Source organism: Culex pipiens, chromosome 3 (assembly GCF_016801865.2).
Source record: "Culex pipiens pallens isolate TS chromosome 3, TS_CPP_V2, whole genome shotgun sequence".
Lineage (NCBI taxonomy): Eukaryota > Metazoa > Arthropoda > Insecta > Diptera > Culicidae > Culex > Culex pipiens.
The window spans coordinates 92,419,121-92,444,453 of record NC_068939.1 but is presented as its reverse complement, the minus strand read 5'-3'; the positions used below and the strand labels follow the sequence as shown (position 1 = coordinate 92,444,453).

The 25,333-nt window shown below is 40.0% G+C and overlaps 1 protein-coding gene across 2 annotated transcripts in view; it reads right to left on the bottom strand.

Moving 5' to 3' along the window:
- The window catches only part of LOC120420045 (protein sprouty), a 40,833-nt gene extending 17,977 nt beyond the window's left edge, over nucleotides 1-22,856 (bottom strand). For both annotated transcript variants that reach the window (XM_039582952.2, XM_039582953.2), the window contains exon 1: nucleotides 21,117-22,856. The gene's annotated coding sequence lies outside the window, so the exon portion shown is untranslated. The remainder of the gene's footprint in view (nucleotides 1-21,116) is intronic.
- Nucleotides 22,857-25,333: the final 2,477 nt, after the last annotated feature.

Below are 25,333 nucleotides of genomic sequence, written 5' to 3'. Positions count from 1 at the left end.
AAGGTAGTGCAGATGAACAATTCCAAGCATGATTGAATTTGATAATTCGTAAATTGATCTAGAACCGATTCAAAAATGAATTTGATGTTTTATGTCTGTTCTAACTGAAATAAGAGAAAATGATTAAAATATCGTGTTGATACATGGCTTAAAAGCAGTCCCATTTCACCCCAGATTAAGGTACATAAGTTCTTTGATTGTACTTCGATATGGACCGTATTTGTATCACGTGACCTGTTTGAGATAAAACTTGATCCATTTCAAAACGTAAAGGTACACGGTTTCTTTAAACCCCGACTTGATTCCAGAACCGATCTTCACCCGACCTCAGCAACGGGAACACTCCACGTTGAAACTTCTGCGTGCGCTTCTCCTCAGACCCAGCCTGTTGCCAAACCGATCAGTCAGCAGCGCGCAAAAGTACCAAGTCAGAGGTCGACAACCTTGACGGACGGCGGCGGCGGCGGTGTAGTCTCCCCGCCGGACTCACGGTAGTAGCAGGCCAGCAGACCCCGTTCATACGATCCGCCGTGCCCGTCCCCCCGCGGTCCTGCTGCCCTCCTCCTCCTTCGTCTCAAAGGTTGTTTTATTATTTCGTTTGTGTGTTGTGTTTTGTTGTTTTCTTTCTCTTCCTGCTGGTCGCCGCCACGACTTGCTCCACGACCGACTCCTTCGAGCTCGACCTGACGTGGAGAAGAGTGGAAAAAGCAAGCAAAGAAGATGCTTTCTTTCATTCCACGATCATGGCCAGGGACAGGGGGCACGAGGCGCGCACACACACAGTTCGCGGTCGACCTGTTTCTCTCGAAAACCCGGCCACTCGCGGTCGTCGGACGGTCAGGGCGAGGGAGAGAGAGAGTGTAATAACAACCTTTCTGTGTTCCTTCACCAGTTCATGACGATCTTCGTCTTTCTCGCGCGCGCGCCTGCACCCGCCGCCGCCGGGTTGTCATTTGTCCGTTTCGAGGGGGCTCCCAACTCCGGATGGGACGGGATGGGACGTGCGCGCGGAGAGATCAGCTTCTGTTGTTACACGTTTGCCCTCGATCGCGCTCTCGGAAGTCCGCGAGGGGGTCGTTGGAGCGGGGTGTTGGGGTAATCTTCCAGCCGTTTCTACACGATTCTGGGTTGCTGTGCGATGTACGAGTGGGGACAGGGTTTGAGACTGTTCAAAATTTGCTTGTTTTTCAGGTGGGGGAAAAAGGAACAAATTCATCAATGCTTACATTTTTTACAATACAAAATTTAAAAGATCAAAAAATTTAGTTTGACATCTTGGGCAACAACAGCAGATCCGCAAAGCCCCATTCCCCCCGATGTAGGGCACTCTGGAGCAACACACGACCAACTCACATGTGCACGCACAGCTGCGTACCAGCTGCGTAGAGAGTGCCCTATACACGTCGGACGTAATTACGAGCGATGATGATCGTCGAGAGAGCGAGATTTCTTTCTTCGGCGATCAGCCAGGGACCACGCGGGATGACAACGTAACACGCAATCCTAGCTCGGCCCCGGGAATCCGCGGGTGCGTGAATCTAATTTAATTTGATGATCGACAGATTTTATCCGATTTGAGAGCCGGAGCTTACGGGTGACCTCGTTTGGATCCCAGGAGGGGGAAGGGGAGGGGTGCGACGGGGGTTGGGTCTATAATTTCTGGGACGCGTCGCGTCCGGAGATCAGGTTGAAACTGATACCTTTTTTCGAGCAGTGGTCGCGAGAGACGATCAAGTTTTGTGTGCGTTCTCCGGTCATGTCCCGAGGGGGTTTCACCGCAGCAACCGCTCGGCGGACGTGGTGAATCAGGTGGTATCGCCCTAGGCCTCCGGGAGGTATCGGATGGCACGGCGACCTACGAACGCCAATGTCAGGAAATTCGACGACAACAGGTTTCGGCGAGGAGGGGCGAACGAGAGAAGACCCACTGCTGGATGTGTCAAGTCGTAAAAAATTAATCCTGTAGCGGTCGTCGTCGTCGGCCAAGTGGTCGGTCGCAGCAGCTGCTGCTGCCGGGCAGAATGGCCACAGGGGGGAAAGTTTCAAGTGTCGTCCCCGTACGGTACCGCTCCTCCTCTGCGTGTGGGTTTTATGACACTTTGTTTCGTGCTCAAATTTACAGCGGCGACCTGCCAAGGGACTCGAGGGCTGAGCTGCTTACCTCGGAGATTGCTTCCCGTCCTGGTACAAGTAATCATCATAATTACACACCTCTCGGGATCTCCAGCAGGTCCTACGCGTCCCTGGAAGAAGGTCGTAAACAAATAGAGGGGTCCCCTTCACTTCAAGAGACCATCCGGCAAAACAATAGCACTTGAGCGCGAACAATGGGATCAATAGCACCGGGGCCAATTGGCTGATTCGTTCCGAAAGTCCGGTTCGCCCAGGGTTTATAGCTGCGCAAAAGGGACCAACTCTAATGCGAAGGTGCCAAAATTTACCTGTACCAAAGCTTATGGCCCCAGGTAGTTCTGTCTCTTCGTTACTTTCCCAACTCTGCCCAAAGAGCCGTTGAGGAATTTCCAGAGTTCAAGCTCAATGAAATTCCTCGGAACGACTCGGACGACGAACGAGCGATGTTAGGTGCTTCTTTTATGATCATTACCACGAAGAGATACCAAACTCTGGAATCAAGAATGAAGCATTCATCTGGCTCTCTTTTTTTGGACTTTTTGTTCGTCCATTCTCAATGGCTGCGTTTTGACCTGGTCGAGGACTTAGCCAAGCGCCCGATAGAGGTATTTTTGGAGTTTTGCAACATGAATTAGTCCAAGCTAGTTTTTTTCGAAATCTAAATCAAATGAAATCATTGAGGCATGATTAAAATATTCTATCAAACTCTCAATAACTTTTGGTGAAAACTCCACTGTTTACATATCAAAACGAACTGATGCTTCGTGTTGATCTCAATATCTTCCCCCTAAGAAAAAAAAAACATCCAAAGAAGTGGCTCATCTCACTTCTCCTTTTGTTTATTTACAAATTTCGTCGTCTGTCTTTAAATCCCACACCAAGACTCAGACATCGAGATGTGTTGTCCACCATGCGCGCGCGAAATCTGCTAAACAAATTAAAAATAAATGAAATATCGCTGACGCCACCCTAATAAGACGCCGTTGACGCGCGCGCGCGCACACTCTCAGACCTGTCCAAATCCAGATCTTCAGGTTACTCTCCCTACCCCGTCTGGTGTGCTACCTGTCCGTGCAGTGAAAATTCGATAGTTTGCCAGCCTTTTGTTTTGTTGGCAAATCAAAACAAACGTTGTCAAACCATCGCAACCCTGCTGTACTCATTATCACCGTCGTCTCCAAAGTTGTTGTGGCTCCGACGCGGACGACGACCGTCGTCGATTATGATTGGAAACCAGTTCTTCTTGTTAGTGCGGCGACGATTCACGACGGGAACCGCTTTCCGTATGACAGTGAGATTGTCGGGGGCACAGTTGTAAAATTTGAGCTTGTTGAGTAAAATCATCATCGAGTTTCAACTTTTACCTCATTTTTTTATGATAATGTGGAAATTTACTTTACATGATTTCGATTTTATCAATTCTCTTACAGGCAATGATCAACCACTCACTGTCGATCGAATCATCTGAATCGTTGGTCCGAAACGTATCGAGAGTGAATATAAGCCCATATCAGCCAACGAATGGTTGCTCACTGCTCCCCAAATTCTCTATGGATTGAATTGTAAAGTTGTATTTTTTGTGAAATTGATGATGAAATTCTTTTATGAATAGTATGCTCATCGATTTATTTTGGGGTTCATTAGTGGGAGATTACCTAGATACTGCCCTGATCGCATAGATGTCCCATATGCATTTTTGTAGTTTTGTTCAGAATCGTGCGATCTTTCAGAAAAGCCTATAACCTCCAGAAGGAAATCCACTTTTTTCGTGAAAACTTAACATGTAGCCTTATGTGTGAGACAAACTTTTCTTGCGTTTTTCTCTGCTTGCTGATTTTGCATATGGGACATTTATGCGAACATGGGCAGTATAACGCATAAAAACAGAGACCAAATTTTGTTTTTACAAACTCTACTTTTCGAACTGTGCACAGCCCGGAGCCACTAAACTATTATATTAATTTAGAGGAGAGTGGGGAGACTTGATCCCCTTTTTTTGTATCGCACATAACTCTGTCAATTTCTCACAAAACTATGATATTTTTGCATGAATTGAAAGCTTAAACATTCAACTATGTTTGGCTGATAAGGGTATTTCATCAGATAAACTCTTCGAATAATGCCAAGCTTTTTTAAAAAATATTTTAAACCGGTATTTTCAAAATGTTGGGGGTAATTTGATCCCCCTTTCAACATTTTGAAGAAATCTTAAGCAAAATGTTTTTTATTCATCCAAACTTTTAATTTTCTATAAGATACAGCAATTTCACATTAAACCTGTACGTTTTTGTTCAAAATATAACAAGTTTAGCATGTAAAATATTTAAAAACTTAAAATTTTCTTCATGTTTACAAAAGCTGGTAATTTTTGTTTACAAATTTTTTGAAAAATGGTTCAAACTGCAGTAAGTTATGTACAACTATGCTGAAGACCCAGCCCAATTATTTAATCTTGAGGCTGATTCCAGTGACTGTAAAAATGCAGGGATCAAGTCTCCCTTAACGCACTTTTTTAAACAATTGATTGTAGAAATAGTATGACGATAAATTTAACGTCAAATGTGTAAGGGTTTTGGAGTTGATATGTTTATCGAACAATTCATGTATAAAAAATATTTTTTTGAATAATTTTTGAGTGTTTTCTATACTTATCAAAACAAAGAAAAAGATCTCATGGGAGTTGTTTGCAGCACCTTTTAGAAAAATGTGTGTAACTTCTTTGTTTTCTACAATGAGTTTTACTTAATTTCGCACAACTTTCTAGAACAAAGCTAATTGTTTTACCCACATGCTGACGAGATACAGGCTTGGGATCAAATGTGCCCGGGGATCAAGTCTCCCCACTCTCCCCTACATATAGTTTCACCGTAACGCACGGTATGATGCCTTCGCGTCCTGCCCCACTATCTTCTAGTGGACATTATCGATCAACCTGGTCTCCAGCTGGGTTTGGAGGTAGACCGGATCGGGGTTATCACCGGGGGACAGGTGTTGATCACTTTTTTTTTGCATGAATGAATGAATACATATTTTAGGCTCGCAAAAAATATTTAGTTTTTCGTTTTCACGTTTTGACGAAACCAAATTTTACTCATATTTGAATGAAAATTTTAAAATCCCATTCCTAAAAGGATAAACTAGTCAACATCAAACGGCCAAGAGTAAACTGGCCTCCTGTTTGACTGAGAGAATAATGCCCTCGAATTACCGGAAACGCACACATACACAAAATTCTTTTTATCTCCACAGAGTGTCAAAAAGGGGATTTACACTTTAAAAGAATATTCGAGTCGCGATTGAATCTGGTTTTGGATTTTTTAGTTTTTTTTTCAAAGAAAAAGATTTCTCAATAGCATGAGAAGGTACGCTGAGTGTTAAGAATCTGTTAACTTCACCCAAAAACTCAGATTTGTTAAAACCCAAACTTTTTCAAATACAAATTATGAGTCAAATATTTGATGTTAGAAATAAAAAAAAACACAAATTGTATAAAAAAGTAGGTTCGAATTTGGAACAACTTGAGTGATTGCAGACGAAGCTGTAATTCTACCACACTTTCAGCTTATCCCTTCCAAAACCCCTAAAACCACCCCCTCCGTAAGCTCCAGGAAGTTCACAAAATCGCATTCCCACGGGTGCGTTCCCGCTAGGCACCCCAGCAGCTAGGCCAGCTGCGAAAACAATCCCCTTCCGGGACGACCCCGAGACAGCTGATACCAAAACGGCGACGAACCTCGCTCGCTCGCTCGCTGCTCAATCGGCAGGAAACTCCCACGCTGCCACAAAAGACCGGAAGTCGGGTTCCTACCCGGCACCGGAATTCGAATCTTTTGAACGACACACAGCACAAAATAAACAACGAAATATCCTTGCCACACACCCTCACACTCACACGAGGCGAGAGAGAGAGCGGCCTCAGTGCCCAGCAGAACCTCCCTTTTTCGTGGAAACCGATTCTTTTTCGGTCTCTCCTTCTGTCAGGGTTCTTCGGGCTCTCGCTCTAACCAACCGCAAAAAGGATGTCGTATCGCTTGTGTGTGTGTGTGTGTGGGTGTATGTGCCGTTTTAGGCTCGTCGCCAGGATCGGGATGCACTTCCTGCAACATCCCTTGTGTCGTTTTTTGCGATTCTGATGAATTTGTGCACCTGCGCGGTGTGCAGTTTTGTTGTCCTGGGAGAGCACCAACTTTTGTGTGTGGGATGTTCAGCGAGTTTTGGAAGTGTGTTGGCGGGAAATGTTGGGCTTTGGAAGAATTTAAATTTCAAACATTGAATTTAATTGTATAATTTTTGGTAAGTTTTCCTCTTATTTCATGAGAAATGTTCGATTAATCATTAAAACAATTTTTCAGTCAAATAATGACAGACATCAATTTAATGTGATTGCGATCATGAATGACAATTATTTAAAACATAACCTTGATTAATATAAATATTGTGTATGTAAAATAAAAACTTGGTAAAAATAATGATCACCCGTAACTTCTTTGATTATTATTTCTAACTTTGAAACTTTGAGGAAGGCCTATAATTTGTTAAGGAGATGAGAACATTGCATTTATTCTAGTTTATGATCAAAACTATCCAATAAATCAGGAAACTAAAAAAAACTAAAGTAATTTAAATAAATGTGCAAACAATTTTAAATTCTTGATGGTTAGATTGTTTAGTGGTTAATTTAAGAATTTATTTTTAAATTTATATTTTATAGTAATTTGAGGCCGCTGCAAAAATATTTTTATGTCCCTCGCCGTCGAGGCAAGGGGGGACGAAAAAATAAAAAAGTTTAAAAATTGAATTTACGAGCCATGGTCTTAACATTTGAATGAAAAACGTGTTTTAAAATGCATTATACTGCCCCTGATCGCATAAATGTCCAGTATGCATTTTCATCACTTTTGAGTTATTGATGCAGTTTGGTTCAAAATCGTGTGCTCTTTCAAAAGAGCATATAACATCCAGTACTTTGTTCTAGAAATCAGGAGGAAATCCATTTTTTTCGCGAGAACTTAACACATAGCCTTATGTATGGGACAAACTTCAAATGCGTTTTTCTCAGCTTGCTGTTTTTGCATATGGGACATTTATGCGAACATGGGCAGTATACACCTGTCCAGTTGTTTTGCAATCATTAGTTTCCAAAATATATAAGTTTTGACGAAAAAAAAAGTTTTTGCGGTGCTGTGCATTGGAATTTCATAAAAATTCAAAATATTTTTAATCTAGCTCAAACATGCTAAATATGATTATCAATGCAGAAATATGCATTTTAGATTGTTTGAAGTTGATTTAACTTCTATTTTCATTAAAATTTTGAAGTTTTTTGAAAAAATATTTTTTTGCCCCCTGATTTTTCGGACAAATTTTGAAGGGGGGGTGACATAAACTTTAAAAAATATTTGCAACGGCCTAAACGAAATGAAATATTGTTTCATTTAAAGAGTTCTCTAGTACTCTATTTTTTAGCTAAACAACCAAAAAGGGGAACTGCTTGTAAGCTTTTTAGCTATTTTAAAATGAAAAAGTCTATTGGATGGGTTTTAAAATTTATTTCTAGTGTTTTTTTATTGTTTTCAAATTATTTAGTTTAAAAAAACTTAAGGCAATAATTAAATCAAGACTAGATCAAATTTGTTTTTACAACTTGTCAATCAAAATCAACTTGTAAAATTCGATGATTTTGTTTTGTAAGACCTTGACATGGTTTTTAAACCTTGATTTCAAATTATAATTACCAGTGAACTTGGAATTAAATTTCCAATTATCAAGTTTATTGATGAAAAAAACTTACAAATAACATGTAAAATGATTATTTTCAAAGCAACAATGTTTGAAAATCTAAATTTACATCCAGTCAAACAGGACAATCCAAAGACCAACAAACCAAAATATGTCCATCAGCACTGACTGCAAAAATAAAACTAAATTATAAGTCTCAAGCCCTATTTTCAAAATGTTTGAAATTTTTGAAATTAATTGTTCTACTCATATTAATAGACCATATGTGTGTGTAATGTGTGTGTGTGTGCAACCAATCAAACGGGACCACGCGGTCGCTTCTTACAAATTGAGTTGTTTCCATGTATTTTAGATTTCACATTCTATACATGCAAATAACTCGCATAGGCATTTGGAAAGTGTTAACTCTGCCGAGCTTCGGTGACCCATTCCTACGCAAGCTAGCCGTGCGCGAAGTACCTCAGCTTAAATCGACAAGCCCCGCCCTAAAGAACGTTTGCATCAATCGGATTCAGACGTTATTTAGCACTTCCTAGTCCTTGTCAATCTACCAATCAAAAGGACAGGGGATTGAACCCCGGTTCGAGCAACTTTTATGTTTCGTTCATGTTTAGAGTTTCAAAATTTATATTTCCTGTATTTCGTTTGGAGCAGATGGGAATCGAACCCAAGATCATTTGCTTACAAAGCGAACACCGTAACCAGTCAGCCACGGCTGCTCCATACTCATAATAATAGACCATATGCCAAGAAATTATAACATAATAAAAAAAGAAAAAAAAAATGAATTTATGAAAACACTATTGTTTCAATTTTCACGTCTTGTTCTGATATGTGGTTCCAAAATAAAAAATGTAAAAAACTTAAAAGTGCTCTTTTGAAAACAGTTAAAAATCGATTATACAGGATTTTGTTGATTTTTTTTATATTTTGGAGCAATATTTTTTACCACCCTGCTTTTGTTGGAAAAAATTAGAAAGGGATAGATTTAATACTTGGCATACAATTTGCATCCAAATGACTCAAATTGACTACTGTCAAGTATTGCAAGAGTTTAAGCGTATAGTTCAAAGTTATAAATTAATAAAACAAATTTTTCTCCTGAAAATTTAAATAATCAAAAAATATAAAATAAACTAGATTGAGTCAAAAACTATCAAAGTCAGAATGAAAATTTCCCAACATGGAATCCGGAAAAATCACATATAACTATCCGAAAATAGTATCTAAAAAAGGCTGATTGGGCTGATTGATGTATTTTAAGAAAAGGGCCAGATGTCTTTCAATGTCAATGCTTTTTTCTCTGAAATTTGTTTCAGTAAGTTCAATTTAATGAAAGCAATCAATGTGATCAATTTACTTTTTGAGTTTTAATTGTATTAAAATATGCAATTTATAATAGGAAGAGAGCAAATAGTGAAGCGATTGATGCTTCAATATTTTAAGCCGAGTGATCACTTGTGATTCTTTTGCATAGAAAATTACAAAGATTAGAAAATAAATAAACTGTCCTTAAAATCCCAACCCCATTCACAACGAACCGCAGTATGCCGCCACATATGTTGCCTTCTCCTCTCGCATACTTTCGCATAACACCCCCTCTCCCCCTCCGTTACCCGTGCGCTTGTATGCGTTTGCAGGCGAGGCAGCATAGCGCAACCCACACACGGCACACACTACGACACACAGGAAGTGGGCTATCATGGTGTGTGGCAAAACGACCCTGCCTGAACGCTCCTTGGTGGTAGTGTGCCATGCCGACGACAGTGGGCGACATGTGGTGTTTGGGTGTGTGTGTGCGTGTGAGGCATGCGGACCGAGCGGAAACATTAATTCATTCAGAAGAATGTGATCGATCACCAACACAGAAAGAGAGGCGTGCTCGCGTGTGGGTTGTCGGTCGGAGGAGGCTATGATTATTATTATTATTATTTTTATTTTATTTAGGGGGGTTTGAAGGGGTAGATTTCTCTAGTTGAGGTCGTGGCATGCTCGGATTTTTGATTTAGTTGATAGTTTTAATCAAATTTAAATGGGGTAGTTAAGGGACAGCACTCAAAGGAAAATCATTCAGCAATTTCATGTGATGAAATGCGAACCAATACCAGCGCACACGCAACCGAGTGCGGATGCTTTGCGCAAGCTGCGGCTATTAATGAATTGTCGGTCGTCGTGTACCAACACAGCGCCGTTATACTGCTGAATGGAAGCTGCTAGCGCGGCCTCGTGTGTTGGTGAGAGGTTCTTATGTTTGTTGTCCGCGCGCGCTCTCTCTCCTACTCCTCTTGGCCTGTCACTTTTGCTGTTTTAAACTTGCTGCAGTAGCGATGTACGAGATGTATGCAATTGAGGAACTTTTGAACCAAGTTATTCATCGCGATGTAACGAATGTTGTAAAATGTCATATAACATAAAATGTTAAGGGAGCTTCTGAAAAACTAGCATAAATTGGTTGACCTTTTGTTAGCGTGCTCCGTTTGACAGCTTGTTACCTCTATGTTAATTGACATTGAACCGCCTCGATTCTGACGCATCTATTGTTATTTAATTAAGGTAACGTAACTCGTAAACTGACTAGTTTGACCTTTCATAAAATATAGTGAACACTTAAATTTGTTGCACTTCTCCAGGGCCACAGAACTCGCGCCGTTTGGGCCAATGCAGTTGGAATCGGTGCCGCAAGGGTTGCCCCTTCTCGGCAGCCCGAGAGCAAATCTCGTGCGCGATGAAGCGATTTATTTTTAACTTCACTCTTTCAAAACTTGTGTGTACGTCGTAAGACGGGACGGGAAATCACACACACACACACACACACGCACTCACACAAAAAGTAAACATAATCAAAAGTCTTGCGCTCCCCCCTTTTCGGGATGGTCGCTGGTCCAACGAGGGAAGTCTGGACAAAATCTTGGATTTTATTGAACATTGGATCACTGCAGCTGCAGTAACCATTGTGCAACATGTTTTCAGTTGTATAAGGGATTATAGGATCAACTGTGTAACTTGTACCTGTCACTTGGTAGTTGCTGCCAAATGTTAAAATGTCCAATTTCGACCAAATATTCCACATTTCACTCACTTTACGAGACGTTGCCCTGAGCAACGCAACGAGACGCGTTGCTCGCGCAATTTCCGGTGCAACTATTTCAGGTACCGCCGTATAAATAAACTGCTTCCAGTCGACGACGTCGTCGTCGTCGCCGTCTGCTCAGCGTATCGCCCCTTCCTGGCTCCAGTGTGCGCCATAATTTCATCTAAAATATCTTCAGGGTAATCACCGCCTGCAGCAGTCAACATCTTGAAAATCTCACAACCCGAAACCCACCCAAAATACCGCCAGAATTCACAAATTTGCACATTTTGCACCACACACAAACTCCAGACGGATTTTTGGCCGGGCGAGCGCGCAGCGCAACGTTAGAAAGCCGCCCCAAAATTCGAGAGTTTCGAAAAACCGGATGTCATGCCTCCCTAGCGATTCTCCAGCGGCGTGGAGAAGATTGATGGCGATTTCCGGCGGACGTTGCGCGCCAAATTGATCGAGAGCTTTCTGCAGACGGTGAACTTTCGGCGCCACCCGGCGATCCACTCCGCCCTGGGAAGGCCATTAACGAACGGTTCTCCGCGCGAGCATAATTTGAGGTCGGAGATTACGGGCGATTAGGTTGTTGCGCGGACGATGCTTGCGAAATTTTGATTAGAAATTCGAGTTGTTTATGTTTGCTCTGGGTCTATTTTTTGTGGCGGGAAAGGAACGGAATCGTTGACCTTCTGGCGGATGAGCGCCGATTAGGCGTCTTGGGAGATTTTTGTTCTACTCTCTTAGTCGTTTGGTGAGATAACGAGTCCTACACACTGGTTTGAAGTTAGATTCTTGAAGATCTGATGATCAACGCAGAGGAATGGTAAGTCCATGTCAAGTTTTTCTTAACAGAAGCGTTCCATGTGAACAGCTGAATCACGCTGAACGTTTTTCAGCTATTTGGACCTCAACGAACTGTCCGGATTGTCTACTTCTGAAGATCCGTTCAATAAACTAGGAGGTAGACGATACCTTAATGTTTTCATGTAGCAGTAGAACTGCACGGGACTACGATGAACTACACTGAACCTTTTGCAGCAATTTCGAATTCTACGAAGAGTTTGGGTGTTACAAACCTCAAGATCTGCTTGACCAACTAAGAAATAGTCGATGTCTTTTTTATAGAGTAGTAGAGCTTAGAGCAAATGCCTGGCAATTTTGATATCTATAAGCTGCCCAGATTGTTGAATTCTCAAGACCTGATTTTCATACTAAGATGTAGTCGATGTCTGCCAGTTTTTCTTGAGTTATAGAGCTTCACGGAACTGCACTGCATCATACTGCAAGTTGTGAAGCAATTTGGAAAGCCAACTTTGAAGGTAAACGATGTCTTGTTAAGAGCGAGTTTTTCACCAATGTGTAACAGATCTATCGAGGTGCTCCGATTTGGATGAAACTTTCAGCGTTTGTTTGTCTATACATGAGATGAACTCATGCCAAATATGAGCCCTCTACGACAAAGGGAAGTGGGGTAAAACGGGCATTGAAGTTTGAGGTCCAAAAAACATAAAAAATCTTAAAATTGCTCGCATTTCAGTAAAACTCCATCATTTCCAACTATCTTAGATGCATTCGAAAGGTCTTTCGAAGCACTTCAAAATGAGCCATAGACAACCAGGATTGGTTTAACTTTTTCTCATAGCTTTTGCAAATTACTGTTAAAAATGGATTTTTTTAAAACTTTAATATCTTTTTGCAACAGCCTCCAACAGCCATACTCCCACAGGTCAAAAATTAGGAAATTTCATGGACTACAAGCCTACGATAATAACCTTTTGGCCAATCGCAGTTTTTCTCATAGTTTTTCGATTTTTCTACAACAAACTTTTTACAACGTTAGTTTTTGCCCTGTAGGCTCCCATAGCGGCACTTTTTGGTCTCAATTTTGTCATATTTGGAATCCTCGGAAAATTTCACGTTAGTTAGAAGTATTGAAGTTGCAAATTTGTTTTTAAAAATAATTAAATAAAACTTTTTTGAAAAAAGAAATAGATCTTATTTATTCTGTGGTCATAACGTCAAATGCTGTATCAAGTAGGCGAAAACCTGTTTAACCCCTAATTCAACAAATTGTTTAAAAATATTTTAATTCATTCTAAATGGTATTTTTTTTAATCAAATTTACAACTCCAATACTTCTAATATACGTGAAATTGTCCGAGGATTCCGAATATGAAAAAATTGAGACCAAAAAAAGCCGCTATGGAAGCCTACAGGGCAAACACTAACGTTGTTAAAAGTTTGTTATAGAAAAATCGAAAAACTATGAGAAAAATTGCGATTGGCCAAAAAGTTATTACCGTAGGCTTATAGTCCATGAAATTCCCTAACTTTTGACCTATAGGAGTTTGGGTGTTGGAGGCTGTTGCAAAAAGATATTAAAGTTTTAAAAAAATCCATTTTTGACAGTAATTTGCAAAAGCTATGAGAAAAAGTTAAACTAATCCTGGATGTCTATTGCTCAATTTGAAGTGCTTCAAAAGACCTTTCGAATGCATCTAAGAGAGTTGGAAATGATGGAGTTTAACTGAAATGCGAGTAATTTTAAGATTTTTTATGTTTTTTGGACCTCAAACTTCAATGCCCGTTTTACCCCACTTCCCTTTGTCGTAGAGGGCTCATATTTGGCATGAGTTCATCTCATGTATAGACAAACAAACGCTGAAAGTTTCATCCAAATCGGAGCACTTCGATACGACCTCTAGAACAAACCGAGCAATATTTACAAATACTGCCTCTTAACTTTTCTTGAGAAGTAGAGCTTCACAGAACTACACTGAGTCGCACTAGATATTTTGCTGTTGTTTTAGCTACTACAAACTGTACGGTAAGTCAAATTATGAAGATCGGCTAAGAGGTCTTCTAGTTTTTTCGGTATTGGCAGAGCTTTTCCGAACTTCACTGAATCACACTGAACATTTTGAAGCGATTTTGACCTCTCCAAACTGTTCGATAGATCAAATTGAAATTGAAAGTATTCAAATAAATCGAAGCACGGAACATCCAGCTCAAGCCACGTCCCTTTAAACCCCCAATAATCTCCCGTATTGATCTCGCTTCCTCTCTGCCCGGCCCGTTTACTCGAGATTACCACACACCGTTGTTTATCAGCTGATTAGTCCTCCCGGCTCTGAACGGAGGAGAGGCAAACAACGTGTGCTGCCGACTTACAACCAAATCTCCAAGTTGTGAACGCTGATGGCTCCGAGAGCACAACACTGGGTGAAGCTCTGCCACTACTGATAAGCCCGCGTTCGAGTCTGGCGCGCTCGCGCTGATATGGGGCCCGGGCACCAGTTCAACCAGTGTGTGTAGTACGTGAGATGTCATAAACCTTCAACGACGACGACCGGAAGTGGTTGCTTCCGTTGGCTTTGATAGTACGCGGCCGTTGGGCGGCTGTTGTTGTGTTGTGTTTGCTTTCTTATTTTGCTCTCTATCGCGCGCGCGAACGTACACATCACACAACATATTTTGCTCGGGAATCGAACCCCGGGGCCAGCCTGCTAGCGAGAGAGAGAGATGGAACCAGGAAAGGAAATGAAATGTGTGTCACGTCGTGGTCGTCGTCGTTTGTCTCTTATCGCGTGAACCAGAAATGACACCGCTCAATCCGGTATGGAGAGGTTGGTTTTTGTGGTGAAGTATTTTTTTTTTGAATTTGGAGTTACGTGGAGTACGGCTTGAGGTGAGGTTTGGGAAGTTATACCATTTTACACAAACTTGCTAGAAATGCGTTTACCTCTTGGTTGATCAACCAGAACTTCAAGATTTGATTTTCCCGTAATTTCAAAAAGGTGTAATTGTATCAAAATCAGTGTGTTCCCATGAAGTCTTCTGGAGTTCTTTTGGAAAAAGTTGATAAACACAGCATCTAGTTATTAGTTGATTTCCAGATCTTCAAAATTTTAACTGGTTTGAGAACATAGAAGTAGACGAAGTCTTTCAGGTATGCTGTAGTGGTAGAGCTTCACGAAACTGTACTGAATGACTCTGAAAAAAATTGAGCAATTTGGACTTCACTGCACAGTCCTGATGCTCAAATTTTCAAGATCTACTAGCTGAACTAGTAGGTAGACGATGTTTTCTAGTTTGTTTTGAGTCTCAGAGCTTCACGGAACTGCACTGAACCACGCTGGACATTTTGAAGTAATTTGAGTTCAATAAACAGTCTGGTGATCAAACTTTGAAGATTTTCTAGTTGAATTAGGAGGTACACTAAGAGGTCAGTTGTTTCTGAAGTTGTAATGCTTCACGGGACTTCGCTGCACTAAATTGAATGGTTTGCATTAATTTTGACTATTCTATACTATAAGGGAAAGCGAAGGGTTTAAAAAACAGGGATAAGGAAAACTTTCCAATGAAAACTCGATTAAATTTCGTTTGGAGCTGGACGGCTTTTGGGTGGTAAATTGTCCGGCTTGCCCGATGTTTCGACTGTCTCAAAGTCTTCTTGAGGGTTCACGTGTTCAAACAAAGGGATTTTGCGATTGTCACAACTTTTCCATTCTAATCCCCATGACAGCGGAATCCTGTCCTACCCTTAACAAACTGCATCATTGTCGGGCAAGCCAAACAACATCTTAATAGTAAACAAGCCTGCCGCACAAAGAGCCGCTCGATCTAATGAATGAGCTTGAAGTGCACACATTGATTAACATTTAGCGGGAATGTCGCGGGGAGGTATTGTTCACGAAGCCCCGACTCCACAACACCTGTCCCAGGGCCATCTTGGAAACCCGCCGCGCACAAAGGCCCCCCCTCTCGCGCGCGCCAATAATGTAATCGCGTCGTGCCCGGCCATTAAGGCGGCGACCAATCCTTCCAAGCAATGTTGCACAGTCAACAACGGGGTAATGAAAGAAAAATAAATTAGCCGTGATTAATAAAATCGTACGAGCGGAGGGCGGGGAAGGTGAGGGAGGTAGGCAGTAATGACGACGACTTGCGCGGCACGATCGCAGCAAGCAAGGTGTGTTCTTTGTCAGGTGAGCAAACAGCTTTGCGGCCACCACACACAAGTGACAACATGGCACACGATTGACGATCGGCGACGTTAGGGGCCTGGATGGTCGTGAAAGGAATCGACAAAAAGTAGCAGCGGGGTTCAACACTTGGACTTCCGAGTGGGAAAGTCTGACTCGAACCGAAGCTCTTTAGACAGTAATTCTTTTCACCTTTCTGTTTCTGAAACGTTGCAATGGATGGCAGCAAAACTGTCATTCTGCGTCAGATCATAGTAGTCACTTGTTATGCCTGAGGTTTTCTGTATGGATCTACTCTGCAATTCTGTAAGTTACTTGCCAGTCCAGCTGCCAAAAAGGTCGACAAAGTGCAGTTCGTCGTCGGCATGCTGCTGACTTGAACAACTTGCGACAAAGGTGAGGCGGCGCGTGGTCAGCAATATCCCTGCCCTGGGAACAGGTGACCATGGCTTCAACGCCAAATCGCCCGTCCAATTAAAAAAGCTTAAACCTTAACGAAAAGCTAAAAAAAAACGCACCACTCAAACTTTGAGTGGTTGCGTCGAGCGCTGCGGCGTTGGTCTATTTCAGGCCGAACGCCCCCGCACGGTTGCCCCGAGCCACGATGGCTGCTGCTCGAAATTGGCTCGAGCGCGCCCACACTCAACGGGTGTGCCTTCGAAACTTTGGAGTGATTCCGAGAGTTTTGCGAGCGCGCGCCCACGGACATCCGCCGTCGTGTTACGTCAAGGCAACCCCCCGACAGCCCACAGATGGACTCATTTTCGAAGTTGTTGCTGCTCTCAGTTGAGAGGGTATGGAAAATCGAAAATCCAATTGGGTGTTCTCGGAGGCCCACATCAAACGGTTTTTGTGGAGTGCTGCTGCTGCTGGGCCCACCCCCCTTAATTGGAGCTGCAGCTCCCACACACGGCGTTGGCAGAAGGTACGCCCTCGACTTGGTGTGCCAATATGGCGTAACGAGGGAAATTTTTGTGAAAGGATATGTGGTTTGCAAAATTTCCAACAGGCTCAGCAGGGTTGCCAGGTCAACAAAATCATACAATTATGAATGGGGAAGGGGAGGGTGCATATGAATTTATCCAAAATTCAAATGTTTTAATTGATTTTTCAGCTACAAAATAGATAATTTTACATTTTCATTCCAATAACATCTGGCATTCTCAGATTTATCTGGTAAACTGGCAACTCTGAGGCGCAGTTAATAAACAGACAATTGAAAAAATAATCCAAAATTTAAATATAATTTTATGCAAATCATGACAATACTCAACATTTATCAATGTTGCTCTTTGTTGAAAACGTTGGTCATAACTGACTTACTTAAAAACATTAGATTGGAATAATGAAAGAAAAAAAACATTTCAAAATAAAGTTTGAATCAGGCCAATAATAGTAGTTTATGCAACAAGTTGCAAAAAGAGGATTTTTTCAGCACGAGTCGTACATTTATCGAACGAGGTTCACCGAGTTGAATAAATACGAAGAGTGCTGAAAAAATCAAGTTTTACAACGAGTTTCATACAACATTTTTTGCAATTCCAAAAAACACACACTGAGTGAAATTTTAAGTCAAATTTTCATGTATTTTGTCAATAAATCGTTTAAATCAAAAAAAATGTTGAAAAGTGTTACTTTTCGAAACAAGTGCTGCAAAGTTCAACTTCAACTCAAATGGGTGCTGAAAAGTAGAACTTTTCAGCATTTATTTTGAAAAGTGTTGCTATTCGATTCTGTTATTTTTGGTACAGAAAAGTAGGCTATTTCGTCGTTCAAGAATGACAGGAAAAGTGAGTAGTTTCACGACGGAATTGCAAAATAGTAGTTTATGCAACAAGTTGCAAAAAGAGGATTTTTTCAGCACGAGTCGTACATTCATCTAACGAGGTTCACCGAGTTGGATAAATACGAAGAGTGCTGAAAAAATCAAGTTTTGCAACGAGTTCCATACAACATTTTTTGCAATTCCAAAAAACACACACTGAGTGAAATTTTATGTAAAATTTTCATTTATTTTGTCAATAAATCGTTTAAATCAAAAAAATGTTGAAAAGTGTTACTTTTCGAAACAAGTGCTGAAAAGTTCAACTTTACAGCACCCATTTGAGTGCTGAAAAGTAGAACTTTTCAGCATTTATTTTGAAAAGTGTTGCTATTCGATTCTGTTATTTTTGGTACAGAAAAGTAGGCTATTTCGTCGTTCAAGAATGACAGGAAAAGTAAATAGTTTCACGACGGAATTGCAAAAATGTATTTTACAGTTTTGATAATCATTTTTGGAAGATTTAAAATTATAGAGATATTCTCATTTTTTTTAGAACTTAGATTTTTTTAAACTAATGATCGTAAAACAGCTGAACTAGTTTATAATGTATTTGAAAACTTTTTTTTATTTTAAAAATGATACATTTTGTCATAATAATTGAAATCATAAACATTGTGACATTGTGTCTGGGGGAGTGAGATTGGATCGTACAAAAATGCTGAAATTTGTATGACCAAATCTTATCCACAAGACCTAATGTCACCCCTTTTGTCGGTACCAAAATATCCCATCGAAGTATTAAACAAACTCATGTTAAATTATTTGACAGTAACTGAAAACTGATATCAAGTTATTTTTTTCGATGTAATAATTATTAATTACTAATTAAGTTATACCTAGTATTTTCATTCAAAAAATCCAAAAATGTGAAATGTGTTTGTTATTTTCATATAATGTTGATGAAAATTGTTTACAGTTTGATAAAGTTGAGGTATTGAAGTTATTTCTTTTGACAGTTTAAAATAATGATCTGAGGAATAATTTCGTGGGATTTCAAATCAAGGCTTAGTGTTTTATCACATACTTTGTAACTTTTGATTTTAGGCACATAATAAGCTTGAAAAGTAAATCCAAAAATATGTTTAAATAGTACACTTGAATTTAGACATTTTTCATTGATGTCTGGCAAATTGGAAGGAAAATTGAATTGGTGCCTTTCGCGCAACCCTCAACTGACCACAATCAGTCGATCAACCGTTGCTGATGCTGAGGATAACCTTTGCAAAGTCGGTCACAAAGTGCGCCAACACACACACACACACGGACATCAGCTAGTCGTGCGCGAAACTCGACGCGCACGTGTGTGTTTGCGCGCGCAGTTTGAAAAGCATTTTCGAATTCTTTTATGAATGAAAAATGTCAATTACGATTCTATAATTATAGATTGTTGAAACACTGACACAGCTGCTGCCGCGGCTGCTGTTTCAAGCAATTCACGGTGCTGCGCACCGGTAGGGGAAAAAATCAGTTTCAGTAATGTATGAGGACTATTGAAGATTCACAATTAGGCTTTGTATTATTTTTGAAAGGTTTGACCTATTTGTAGAAGCTTAGTGGTATAAATGAATCGGAAATAGAGCTAGCAACCAAAATCGGTCACTTTCCCCTATAGCTTGAGCCACGCTGATTCTTATTAGTGCGAGAGATCCGAGAAGTTCAGGCAAAGATTTCCGCTGAAGAAAAAAAAAATACAGTGCCGAGAATGAATAAACGGAATGCTAGAAACATACTGGCATCGATTCATAACTATACCCACGTCACGATTCCAAGGGCTGCCACTTTTTGCTGGCCGCGTTGGCGTTGGTCTCCGTGAGTAGGGCATGGCAAAATGATTGGATTGAGCTAATGTGTTGAAACAAGCAAAATAAGAAGGTTTAAAAATGTCCGTAAAATCATTGTCAGTTTTTAATGCGTTTTATGCGAACCTGGAAATCAACCTTTGCTAATTTACTTTTGACACACTTTTGACACAAAAATAATCATAAACTAACGGGAGTTTAGAGCAAATTATCACTATCCAATATTAGATTCATTCTAAATCTCAGAGAAAAAAATAGTCAATCAGTGGCCAGTGGATTTTCACTATTTCTAAAACGCGTAAAATGTGTTGAAACCTGCTACAAATTCCAAAGTTAAAAAAATACATGGATTGAAGATTTTTCACATCACGAGTCGTACATTTATTCAACAAAGTCAATCAAAATAGTGAAAAGTATTAGTATAGTAGATTCTGTATTTTTTAATAAAGAAAAGTTGCTCGTTTCGTCGTTTGAGAAAGACAGGAAAAGTATATAGTTCCACAACGAAATTACAAAAAAAGTTATTTGAAAAAGACATTTGAATAATAAAATTAATTTTGATGCGTGATCGCTATACACAAATTTGTAAGAAATTAGTTCGAAATTGGTTTAGTATAGATCAAATAAATGTCTCAAATGCATTGTACTACGTCCAGTGAAATTTTATGTATTGCTATGAAGAGCACTATGACAACTGAAAAACGGGGAATTCGTTTTGCCAGCTAGTTAATTTAACGTATATCTTGTATAAGTTCAGAAATTCACAAAAAAAAATAAAAAAATAAACGACAAAGTTCAGAAAAAATATGTTATTTTCAAGGTTATTACACATAATTTTTGAAAGTTTATGGATTTCTCAACATATATTTCCAAAAAAGGGGGTTTATTTGCAAGGTGTTCCATTGCAGAATCTGATCTGTAACTGATTTATAACAAAACAGAATAGAATTCTCGACAATATTTTTTCATCGTTTTTGTATTATTGAAACTCCACGACAAGCATATTTTCAATAAATAATCAGCGGCAGCGAAATCATGTCTAAGGCATTTGGAGAAGTGTTTATTCAAAATTTAGAAAAAAAAATAAGTTTCTAACTAGTTTTACCGGACTGCAGATGTCAACTTTATGTAACCAATAAGAAATGTTTTCAATTTATGATAGTCAAAAATCATAATAAATTGATCTAAAATAGAAAAAAATAAATAGATGAAAAACAAGAACTAGACCTTTGACAGTTACCAAATTTCAAAAAATTAATAAATTTTTATTATATAAATCCTGAAAATGGCGTTTCCGAAATATTCAGTTATGATTCACTTATGATTTTCAACGATTGAAAAATTCCTTGGAGCAAAATTCCTTAAATTCATCTGATTTCAGTATTGATAATTTTGAGAAAACAACGACAACGGAAAAATCAGCATCAATTTTTTTGTTTAAACTTCATGCCACCAATAGACATCTTCTTTTTCTAATTTTAATATTTTGCAGAGTAAATTTAACCCTCAACTAAACTGACTTAACCCTAATTCAAACGCAAATGGAAACTTACATAATCAATAAGCAATTAAACCGGGTTCCGATTCACATCCGTAATCCGTAATCCGGTGCTTCTCACTTCCGGTCGTCGCTGGTTCTGCCGGTCGTTGTTGCTGCTGTAGCCGGTTGTTGCTGTTGTCGTGGTCGTCCTCGTTGTCGTCGATGCTCTGCTACCTCCAATGTTAATCCAAGTTTTGTGTGCCGGAAACACTAGATACATGGTCGGCCGGAACTGGGCCCGGTACGCGTGGAACTTCACTTCACTTGATTTTTTTTTCAACTTATCTTTTTTGCTTGACTCTTTTTGTGCACTTTTTTGCTTCTTTGCTTTTATTTCCTTCTAGCACTAATTTCGTGTTATTTGCTTCACTTTGCTGGGATGTGGCGATTTCCTCAGATTTCGACTTATCTGCACACACTTTTAGATTTCTTTCTCAGCTGGCTTGATTTCGCCTTGTTTAAACACACTTTCAACACTTTTGCTTTGCTACTGTTGAACTTTTCGTACTTTTCGCACTTGCACTGACTTTGCTTTGCGCACTTTTTCTTTTCACCTTTTCAATTTGTGTTGTTTTCTTCGCTTGTGTCGCGTGTGTGTGTGCGCGCTCGGGATGCTGTGTGTTTCATTCATGAAATCATTCGCGAAACGGGGGATCGCACTGAAGAAAAATCTTTTTTTTTTCTTTGCTTCTTTCTGGTGTTTCGAACTCTTTTTTCCTCTTATTTTTTTCTTGCTTCTTCGTGTGTGTATATAAATATACAAACTTTATTATTTTTAACTACAATTTTAGGTATATTTCTTCGTATTTTCCCCCTTTTGGGTTGTTACTTTTCCTTCATGCTCTTTTTCGGTCGCCAGAAAAAAATATGAACAAAATAAATCACTTTTGAAAAGGGCCTTTTCTCCACGCTTGGGGCGTTTGTCGCGCGGAGCTCGACTTTTCATGCTGCTGCTGCTGACGACGGGGCCACGACGGTCTCGTCGCCGATGTTGTTTTTCTGAGGCGATTTTTGTGCTGCGCGCGATGTTGTGTCTGTGTCGGCTGTGTTGGCACTGCTGGCGGCCACTGCACCAGTATGTGTTGAGGCGCGACGCGCGTACTGTGCCGCGTCGTCGCTGAGATTTTCTCTCCCCCTCACTCTCACTCACTCTCTTCTTGCTGCTGCTGCTCCTCTCTCTCACTCACTCGTTCATTCACACGCGTGCTGCCCACCTCTGTGCGTGTGCGTTTCACCTTAACTTTTGCGCGTGTCACGGGCCCGTGACAAATGACTGTCACATCTCACGCACGCACGCGAATTATTCACGAATTACCGGACGGACCCACCGCAACTTATCACTCACTTCCTGCCGTGTGTGTACACCACCCAGTGTGCATGTGTGTGCGTGTGTGTATGTGTCGCACGCACACACCCATTCGCAATATTCACTTCCTGTCACGGCGCGGCTGCTGCTGCTGCGACTACGATTCACGATTTCACGACCGTCGCGCGAGCGCCTTCGTGCGTGCTTTCACCTCAATTGGGTAGCAATTACCGCGCGAGAACCGCTTTTCTTAATTCCTGCGTGTATTTATTATTCACACACACGAACGAGTAGACCAACAAAAAAAATCCTTCCCACAAAAGCAGAGAGACGAGAGACGGTTTTCCTCCTGCTCGACCGGGGAGCGTTCGGGACGTACGTAACACGTACGGGCGCGGCACACAGTCCGTACACGATCAAAGCTCTAAAACGACTGATAAATAATTTCGTTTCAATTCGTATATTTAGAAAACGTCATGCGCAGTCCGAGGGGAGGGCGTTTCCGACGTTCGGGCGAACCCGAGCGTTCGGGTCCCGGAGGCGAGTGTGGTGTGCGTGACAGGAAAAGCCCCTATCCGTACACGGTTGTACAACGCCGAAGCGGTCACCCGGGGTTGGTGTGCGTGGGCACACCGTTGAAGTGTTGCCAGTGCAGTGCGAAAATAAAGTTGTATTATTTGGATCTTCTTTTAAATTTGCCAACAATCCGTTGTCGTCATTGGAGATTTAGTGTGTTGCATCGGGATTGATGGAGACGCATGGTGACGCAACTTTCTGGAAATACATCTGATTTTTCCTTAAATTCAGGGTAAGCGGCGTTCAAGAAGCAAATATATGCACCGTAAAACGGGGTGACTTTGATAGCCGGGGTGACTTTGATAGGTTTACGATTTTTCCGCAAAATGAAGAGTACAATTAAAATACGTAAGGAATGGTTTAGAAACATACTGACCGTGGTAGAGAAGTGTTCAAAGTACCTCAAGAAGAACTTTTCATAAAAGTTTGACAAGTTTAAAAAGTTAGTTAACTATAGTTAAGAAAATGTTGATGAATGTCATTATTTTAAACTTCTCAAAGTGTCATGATTTTCTCAATGAACATAATTTTTAATCGGAAAACGGAATGAATTTTCGGATTCTTTGGACAATTTTCCACAAGGAGAAGGTTAAAAAAGTTTGTTAAAAATAAATAATATGTGTTTTTGAAACCCAATTATAAAAACTCTCTAAATTTATAGGCAATTTCAGTTGAACAAATTTCATGTAAAATGTGAAAACTTGTGATTCGTGCTTCGAATTCAGTATAAAATGCAATATAAATCGATAATTTTATAAACAAAACTAATTTTAACAAATTTCAGGCAAAATTCCGACTTTTTAACAATTTTACCTAAAATTTATATGTATTTTGCTAAAAAGCTTATACACTTAGTTAACTAAATATAAACATTGATTTTTTTTTTCTTAAATACTATATCAGCTACTTTAGTGATGGTACATTTAACGTACAAATGAAGTTTGAACATCTTAAATATGATTTTAACAAGAAAAACTATGACTATCAAAGTCACCCCGGAATTCAAACTAAGATTTTTTAACGTAACTATTTTTCTAAACATTATTGAAAACACTTTTTTTCCGAAATAGTGCATGGACTTTGTGTGGTCTACCCCAGTACATGTTTTAAAAATAATAATCTTAAGAAAAACCTTACCTGTTGGAAAATATTCTAAAAACAAATTGAAATCCTATCAAAGTCACCCCGGTTTACGGTACAATACTTTGTTTTATCTCCCTTTGTAATATTGGATTCCTATAGTAATAGGATGCAACGGAAAATTTGCAAGAAGATTTATTTATCTGCAAGGTTCGTCGCTCATCAAATCTAGAGTTTTTTTTTGAAAAGGTCCTATAATCCATTGGTTATCATCTATATATATAAAAAAATTCGACGGGTTTGTTCGAACGCGAATCAGTTCAATATGGAGCATCGGATCGAGGTGCTCTTTGTTGCGTTGGGTTTGTGAAAGTTCAAGAAAGGTTCTTACGTCAAAAGATGACAACTTTGGCCACTCTGGAACCGATTCCGGAAAATCTGCAGATTGTATGGGGAAAGCTGCGTAAAATCAAATTTTGATCACAGGAGGCTGGATTAGCAAACAAGCAAGAAACGTCAGAAAACCAAAAAGGGGCAGGACGAAGTTTGCCGGGAAGAGCTTGTATGTTTATAAGACCTATTAAAAACAAAAAATAACCCCTACAATTGTAAAGACAACGCGCCCATCATTAAAACGTTTTAAAGTTGTGCTTCAGAACAATCGTGGTTTTTCAGGTCACTTGAAATTACTTCTACTGATATATTATAAAATATGACTTTCAGTTTCGTACATTGATTGGTAAGCTTGCGTACTGCTTCCAATTACCAATATCGGAAGGCAAAGAAATGTGGCCGAATTCCGAGTTTAGCATACATGAGTTTATATTGAAAGTACAATTCCTGATTTCAAATTCCAAGGGGCTAATCCCTGCCAGTTCGTTTTTATACAAATCTACCATAAAATGGCACGGATTTGCTTTCATTTAGTTTCCAATTTTTTGAACGTATATTCACATTTTCCCGAATCATTTGTATTTGTGTAGTCTGCATTAAGCTTGTGATTTAATATAAAATCTTAGTTTGCATGTTTAATCGGGTTCGTCGCCTATACATAACCTCAGACAACTTTGCTAGGAGCTTTGACAGTTGCTCTTTTTATGTCAGGTGTCTACCACAGTACCACGTGATTTTGCTACAAAACACAAATTTCCTATACAAAGATTTAGAAAACGACTAAATAATATCAAGATTTCAAATTATCAGTTTTAAGTTGAAAGAAGGTTTGAAATTATATATTCCAGCCGTTTCTTATCCACGTGGTAGCTACT